We start from the raw sequence: 8,821 nt of genomic DNA, 5'->3' as shown, positions 1-8,821 counted from the left end.
TGCCTTACCGTTCTGGGACCCAGGGATGTATGTGATTTTAAAAACAAACCGGGTCAGGAACATGTTCCACCTGGCCTGACGAGGGTTCAATCTCCTAGCTGCCCGGATGTACTCCAGGTTACGGTGATCAGTCAGAATGAGGAAAGGGTGTTGAGCCCCCTCTAGCCAATGCCTCCACACCTTTAGGGCCTGGACTACGGCTAACAGTTCCCTGTCCCCAACGTCATAATTGCGCTCCGCCGGGCTGAGCTTCTTAGAGTAGAACGCACAGGGGCGGAGCTTAGGTGGCGTGCCGGACCGTTGTGACAGGACTGCCCCAATACCGGTCTCGGACGCGTCCACCTCTACTTGGAAAGGCAAAGAGGGATCCGGATGCGCCAGCACCGGGGCCGAGGCGAACAGGTTCTTCAGCTTGACAAATGCCCTGTCCGCCTCAGCTGACCACTGCAAGCGCACCGGACCCCCCTTTAGCAGGGACGTAATGGGAACTGCAACCTGTCCAAAGCCCCGGATAAACCTCCGGTAGTAATTAGCAAAACCCAAGAACCGCTGCACCTCTTTTACGGTGGTTGGAGTTTGCCAATTACGCACAGCCGATACCCGATCTACCTCTATCTCCACGCCAGACGCGGACAACCGATAACCCAAAAAGGAGACGGACTCCTGGAAGAACAGGCATTTCTCTGCCTTGACATACAAGTCATGCTCCAACAGTCGTCTCAATACTCGGCGCACCTGGGCTACATGCTCGGCTCGTGTAGAAGAGTACACTAGAATGTCGTCAATGTACACCACTACACCCTGCCCATGCATGTCCCGGAAAATCTCATCAACAAAGGATTGGAAGACTGAAGGAGCATTCATTAACCCGTACGGCATGACGAGATACTCGTAATGACCCGAGGTGGTGCTAAATGCTGTTTTCCATTCATCCCCCCCCTTAATGCGCACCAAATTGTACGCGCTCCTGAGATCTAACTTTGTGAAGAATCGCGCTCCGCGTAATGACTCCGTCATCGTCGCAATCAGTGGAAGTGGGTAGCTGTATTTTACGGTGATCTGATTGAGACTACGGTAATCAATACACGGGCGCAATCCCCCGTCCTTCTTCTTCACAAAGAAGAAACTCGAGGAGACCGGAGAAGTAGAGGGCCGTATGTATCCCTGTGCCAAGGACTCGGCTATGTAAGTCTCCATAGCCGCAGTCTCCTCTTGAGACAGGGGATACACATGACTCCTGGGAAGAGCTGCTCCATTCTGGATATTTATCGCACAGTCCCCCTGTCTATGAGGAGGTAGCCTAGCTGCCCTCGATTTACTAAATACTAGTGCTAAATCCTCATACTCGGGGGGAATGCGCAGTGCGGGCACTTGGTTCGGACTCTCTACCGAGGTCGCCCCTAAGGAAACACCTAGACATCTCCCTACACACTGGGCAGACCACTCCATAAGAGCCCTCTGTTGCCACGCTATGGTAGGATCGTGGGTACTTAACCAGGGAAGCCCCAACACCACTGGGTACGCAGGAGAGTCAATCAGATAGAACTGAATGATTTCCTCATGACCCCCCTGCGTCGTCATCGTCAGCGGTGCTGTGACATCCCTGATCAGACCCGACCCCAACGGCCGGCTGTCTAATGCATGGACAGGGAATGGAACTTCTACCGGCCGAAGGGGAATTCCTAACCTAGCACAAAATGCCCGATCAATAAAGTTCCCAGCTGCGCCTGAATCTACTAGCGCCTTATGCTGGGAATGAGGTGCCACCTGTGGAAAACGCACAGGAATACTCATGTGACCAACAGAGAGCTCTGGGTAAGTGGGGCGCCTTCTCACCTGAAATGACTCCCCAGTGCGTGACCTGTTGTCCCCTCTCTCAGAAAACCTTCCCCAGCACCTGGCCGCGGTGTGTCCTCCACGGCCACAGTTGGTGCAGGAGTTGGCTATCCTCGGGTTCTCCCTCCTCCTCCTCTCTCTAGCGCCAGCACCCCCGAGCTCCATAGGAGTAGGCTCGGAGGTGCTGGAGGATGGAATGGACGACCCCCACTCGGGACGTCCGCGGGTAGCCAGCAGGGTGTCGAGACTGATGGAGATGTCCACCAGCTGGTCGAACGACAGGTTGGTGTCCCTGCAGGCCATCTCACAACGAACGTCCTCTCGTAGGCTACACCGATAGTGGTCAATGAGGGCCCTCTCACTCCATCCCGCATCCGCTGCTAGTGTCCGGAACTCCAGTGCGAACTCCTGTGCGCTCCTCTTCCCCTGTCGGAGGTGGAATAGACGCTCTCCCGCCGCTTTCCCCTCAGGTGGATGGTCGAAGACAGTCCTGAAGCGGCGGGAAAACTCCGCGTAGGTGATGGTGGCGGCGTCTATTCCCCTCCATTCGGCGTTGGCCCACTCCAACGCCTTCCCGGAGAGACAGGAGATGAGGGCGGAGACGCTCTCGTATCCCGAGGGCGCCGGGTGTATGGTGGCAAGGTAAAGTTCTACCTGTAGGAGAAAGCCCTGACACCCGGCTGCAGAACCGTCATATGCCCTCGGGAGCGAGAGCCGAATGCCACTGGGTTCCGGTGCTGAGAGAGGAGGACTGGCCGTTGGTGCTGGGATGGTGTGAGAAGGCGTGGGCACCTCCCGATACACCAAGCGGCGCAGTGTGTTGGACACCTCGTCCATGGCGGCCCCGAGTTGCCGGATCATGGTGTCCTGGTAATTGATCCGGTCCTCCAGGGATTCGGGTGCCGCCGCTGTTCCTGCTGACTCCATAATTGGTGTGTTGTTCTGTCAATGGTACCGATGTGGATGTGGTGGAGGAGTCAGGCGCAGGACACAGAGGTAAAGTCCAACAGACTTTAATAGTCACCAAAATGCAAGTGAAAACCTCCGACCTCAAAACAGACAACGAGGCGAGGGAAAAATACGCACACGCGTAAACACTAATACATGAAACAACACGGGAGCAAACACAAAGCTCCGACACAATGGCAGGAAGCAACAACACACAACTAATCCAAACAAACACAGGGAACTTATAGGACACGTAATAATCACAAATCAGACACAGGTGCTAAGGACAGACAAAAGCAATCGCACATGGAAATGGTCCAACGATGGCAGCTAGTACTCCGGGGACGGCGAACGCCTTTGCCTGCCCGAACCAGGAGGAGGAGCAGTCTCGGCCGAAACCGTGACAGTCTGGACCTAAAGGCTGGACACACTGTTGCTTTAATGACTGTGTGAATAGAATTCTATGTATCCATGTTGTCTTTCAATTTGGACAGGAAGGATGCTGCTCGGTAAACGTTCCTGGGAATTATCGCAAATATATATATATATATATATATATATATATATATATATATTAATGTATTTTTGTCGATGTTCAGTAGGAGGCAAATACCTGGCCTAAAGTGTGGACTCTGCCAAGATAAGCCAATATAATGAGTTCCCAGTAAGCCAACCTGCTAGGGCTGAAATGACAGTTACACCGGACCTGGTGCTCCAGGCCAGAACACCCCTTTTTTTTATGTTGTTTTGCATATCGATGTTGACAGAATCCATCTGGATCATAACAGGCTTATGTGAAAGCCCTTACAGTGTTGTGGTCTTTAATGTGATTGCAGAAGCTGTGTTCATAGTGTTGTGGTCTTCAAAGGCCCATTATATGCTGGGAAGATGGTAAAATAAAAACAGTGGTGAAGTAATCCGTTTATACAGTATATTTACCACTTTCTTTACCTTACCAAGTTTGTGGTTTACTGTGAACTAATGAATGATATTTGCTGATCTTGTCAAAGAACTCGTTGCAGGCCTGACATTACAGTTACACCAGGTTGTCCGGCCCAGAACACGCTCTAGGCCAGGTACTGCATTTGAATCACACTTCAGAGCCCCCTCCTACTGCATATTGGCTAATTAAACTTAATTAATTTCTACAAAAATTCCAAGGAGTATTTACTCAGAGGCATCCTTCTGAATTACAAGACAACTCTATACACACTAGGGATTAATGTCAGAAACTGGGATCTGAGATTGCCTGAGCAAGCTCCCTCCAACAAAATGTCTGATACAATGTGTCTGCAAAAGCAATTGAAGAAATAGATATTCACAAAACACGAGATCAAGGGCTTACCACATTTATAAACGGTCTCTAAGTCACATGAAAGGTGCAATGTGTAACATTTCCAGGTCATTTCCCCTCAACTTTTTAATCTGATTTATTAATGCCTTTCTGAGTTTAGTACGGGAGACCAGGGGCAATTGGGGGGCAATTGTAACACTTTGAATTTCTCCAAACAAAACAAGCTAGAGTGAGAACTCACTCAGTACATGCATATTTAGGTTCTCTCCCTGCTTGAAAGGTTTCAGTCAAATATCTTACTATTTGCTTGTTTTATGGACAAATGTTTGTTATTTTGGGGGGTGAATGTAGTATTTTCCAGCGGCTGTATATTTTTCCTACTGTCCTGAGCATTAATGTCCAAGAATTCAAACTAGCATAATTTTCATCACTATATTTTGGTTAAACATTGACATGATTGACATGTGTCACGATTATTGTCTCTCACTAGGCACATGAGGTTTTGTCATGGCTGCTAGGATTGGGGACAATTGTAACGCAGTGTTAAAATGACCCTGAGCAAAGCAGCCAAATGTTGAAAACAAGTGATTTTAACTTTAAGATGATATGAATAATACATTAATTATACAAATTCTCACTTTAAATAGCCTTGGGGTCATGTAGAGTGCCTAAGAAGTTGTAAACCGATATGATCTGGGCACCATCATACTATTCAAGATGTATTGAGAGGAATCGAATGGCCATGCACAAACAGGGGTCTTACTGTACATATTGGTTACGTACATAAAAATACTAATATTTCTTGCAAAATCATTAAATATGTCTATGATAATATGATCATTCATGAACATGAATGTTTTTTAAGTTAACTGAGTTCATTTGGTTTATTTTACAGATGTTACATTTGACCCTTGGCACGGGGGCAAATGTAAGGTCAGGACTTTTCAGATTAAAATCAAAATTGTGATCTGACCGTCTTATCTACAGACCTATACATGATATGAATGATTAGGAGACAGATGTACGTTTCTTGTATCAAAAAATGACTGGCCTACTTCAAGAGGTCTCTGAGCCACAGAGTGAAAGACTAAAAAATAAGCCACAATGCTGAGGACGGCCAGCTGAGCAGATCATCATATCCGGTAACAAAATAACAAATCAACCTATCAGAGACCTTAAACGGTAGAACCACCATCCAATCGTACTTGTTCAACAGGTCAATTTGGCTACCAATAGCAGATTGTTAAACCATCCAACTGCTTGGTTTAATTTCTTACCCATGGTCTAAATGGTGAGCCAATATATTTATGCATGATGCTTCCTTGACTAGGCCACTGATGTCATACAAAATTCAAGTGGTTGCACATACAGTACATGACCAAAAGTATGTGGACACCTGCTCGTCGAACATCTCATTGCAAAATCATGGGCATTAATATGGAGTTGGTCCCTCCTTTCGGGAAGACTTTCAACAAGATGTTGGAATATTGCTGCGGGGACTTGCTTACATTCAGCCACAAGAGCATTAGTGAGGTCAGGCACTGATAATGGGCGACTAGCCCTAGCTCACAGTCGGCTTTCCAATTTATCCCAAAGGTGTTCGATGGGGTTGAGGTAAGGGATCTGTGCAGGCCAGTCAAGTTCTTCCACACCGACTCAACAAACCATTTCCGTATGGACCTCGGTTTGCGCGTGGGGGCATTGTTATGCTGAAAGAGGAAAGGGCCTTCCCCAAACTGTTGCCACAAAGTTGGAAGCACAGAATCGTCTAGAATGTAATTGTATGCTGTAGCGTTAAGATTTCCCTTTACTGGAACCATGGAAAAACAGCCCAAGACCATTATTCCTCCTCCACCAAACTTTAAAGTTGGCACTATGTATTGGGGCAGGTAGCGTTCTCCTGGCATCCGCCAAACCCAGATTTGTCCATCGGACTACCAGATGGTGAAGCGTGATTCATCACTCCAGAGAACGCGTTTCCATTGCTCCAGAGTCCAATGGCGGCGAGCTTTACACCAGTCCAGCCGACTCTTGGCATTGTTCATGGTGATCTTAGGCTTGTTTGCGAATGCTCGGCCATGGAAACCCATTTCATGAAGCTCCCGACAAACAGTTATTGTGCTGACGTTGCTTCCAGAAGCAGTTTGAAACTTGGTAATGAGTGTTGCAATCGAGGACAGACTATTTTTACGAGCTACGTGCTTCAGCCCTCAGCGGTCCGGTTCTGTGAGCTTGGGTGGCCTACCACTTCGCGGCTGAGCTGTTGTTGCTCCTAGACTTTTCCACTTCACAATAACAGCACTTACAGTTGACCGGGGCAGCTCTAGCAGGGCAGTACTTTGACGAACTGACTTGTTGGAAAGGTGGCATCCTATGACGGTGCCATGTTGAAAGTCACTGAGCTCTTCAGTAAGGCCATTCTACTGCCAATGTTTCTCTATGGAGATTGCATGGCTGTGTGTTCGATCTTATACACCGGTCAGCAACGGGTGTGGCTGAAATAGCCGAATCCACTAATTTGAAGGGGTGGCCACATACTTTTGTATATATAGTGTATATGACCAAATTACACATTTTTGCTCATCCATTTAACACACATCCATGTACATTCACTGAAAAAATAGGAGGATTATATAACATGTAACTTTGTATTCAGACATCTTAAAAGTCACATTTCTGTATTAGGTCTATCCTTTAGCCTGTTTTTTGGTCTGAGTGACTCCAAGATGCTCCTTTCAAAAAGTTGAATTGAAAACAGTATTGGTATTGCTGAATTCGATTTTCATAACAGCAAGCTAGAATTGATGGTTTGGTTAGCTAAACTAACAAATCTGTTTGTTTGGTTACCACGTCAACTATTGTAGCTATCTAGTAAACTTGCAAGCTACTTCATTTATAGGTTCAATCCTGTCGGTGATTTGGCTCAAAATCTTGCTAAAAATGAGACAACTCATACTTTTTGCATGTCCAACCAACCAGCCATTATGATGCAATATGATTACTTTGATAAAGTCCGTTAAATTACGAGGAAACCCCAATGTTGATTCAGCCTATTTTTGCCTGGAGGGAGGGAATACACTCCAGGGTGTGTGACTGTGGTTATTGTCACGGCTGTAATGTCATTTTGTTTGTTATTCGACTGTGAGAGGTGTGGCCAGGTGGGGTAGTAAGCTGCAGAAAGAGTATAAGACAGGACTGCAAGGGGCAGAGAGACACTCATCTACCACTGAGGTCCAGAAGACATCACCAAGACAACCAGGCATCAATCAGTCAGCATCTTCCAACTATCAGAGGTTGGTTTGCTTTCACTGAGCATATTCTCAGATGTATACAGGTGGATAGGTGTCTAAGGGTGGTCTGGTGTATACAGGTGGACAGGAGTATTTAGGTGCACAGGTGTGTATGGCTAGACTGGTGTAGGTGGACTGTTGCTTACAAGAGTATATTGGTGGACAACTGTATAATGTGACATCCTAACAACACTGTTTATCTCATTTGCTAGAGGATGATGACCCAGTGTGTGTGTGTGTTTTAACATACCATGCTCTATGTGCTTCAGGATGAAGATCCAGAGTGTGTTACTGCTGTGTTCTCTAGTGGGCGTGCTGTTAGCAAGCTCACTCAATGGAGATAACTCTGAGAAAGGTACGTATTTTGTGTGCGTGTTTGTGTGTGTGTGCGTGTGCGTGTGTGAACTACTAATACTGCTGGTTTTAATCTGAAATAATTTGATATGATGACAAATCTTCCCCAAGAGGATAGTGCCACGGAGAAGTTGGAGAATGGAGCTGAGAATGCCATTGCAGAAGACGAAGCATCACGTATGTACATATAGCTATCTACTGTATGTATCTATCAATCTCTGAGCCTATCTATCTATCTGAACATAATGCATGCCAAAGAGAAGTTACTAGAGGTTTATAACAACGGTGAAGGCTAACTCCATGTCTCCTGTTGACTAGCATGGTGGTTCTTTCATCATTATCATCATCATCATCACTATCATCATCACCATTATTGTAATGTCTGATGAGGTACCAGAATGAGGTCACGGACGATCCTTTCCTGTCTCCATATGGAATCAACATAAATAATATTAGCCTACATTGCCCTACATCCATCCATTCATGATGGCAATGTTGTAGGGTTGACATGTTGTATTGTGATCCTCCAATAAACTTGGCCTTTCATGCATACTTGTCTAGCAGTGTTTTTCATTCAGTGTTACAATGTTAACATGACCATACAAAACCATACACAATGCACCTCACAATTGTTATGAAACCACCTAGCCAGCCTGTGAATATGCCTGCATTCGCTGGGTCTATTGCAGTGTCGCTAGCGTAACTACGTTTGAGCCTTCAAAATGGGTTTACACCAGAGGAGGCTGGTGGGAGGAGCGACAGGAGGACGGGCTCATTGTAATGGCTTGAATGGAATTAATGGAACGGAGTCAAACATGGTTTCATATGTTTGATACCATTCTATTTATCACATTCCAGACATTACAATGAGCCCGTCCTGCTATAGCTCCCCCCACCAGCCTCCACTAGTTTACACACACATTTTTGGGAACAGGGCTAGCGATTTCCTAAACCTGGTTGCACTGTCATTAACACCTGGGTTTTACAGCAGACCTCTGTCTTACCTTGATTTAAATTACAGTTAGTCAGAAATCACTTACAGAAAGGTACACAATTATTGGCTCCCTTGATAAAGAGGAGCAAAAAAGACTGTTTAAAA

General features: G+C 46.4%; 1 long non-coding RNA gene across 1 annotated transcript; it reads left to right on the top strand.

Moving 5' to 3' along the window:
- Nucleotides 1-7,668: 7,668 nt before the first annotated feature.
- LOC311113741 lies at nucleotides 7,669-8,272 on the top strand. Its single transcript, XR_014611038.1, has 3 exons — nucleotides 7,669-7,723; nucleotides 7,834-7,899; nucleotides 8,041-8,272. It is a non-coding gene; the product is annotated as an uncharacterized lncRNA (long non-coding RNA).
- Nucleotides 8,273-8,821: the final 549 nt, after the last annotated feature.

This window comes from Coregonus lavaretus, assembly GCF_964263955.1.
Source record: "Coregonus lavaretus genome assembly, chromosome: 40".
In the NCBI taxonomy this organism is placed as follows: Eukaryota; Metazoa; Chordata; class Actinopteri; order Salmoniformes; family Salmonidae; genus Coregonus; species Coregonus lavaretus.
This window is presented reverse-complemented; position numbering and strand designations above follow the sequence as displayed.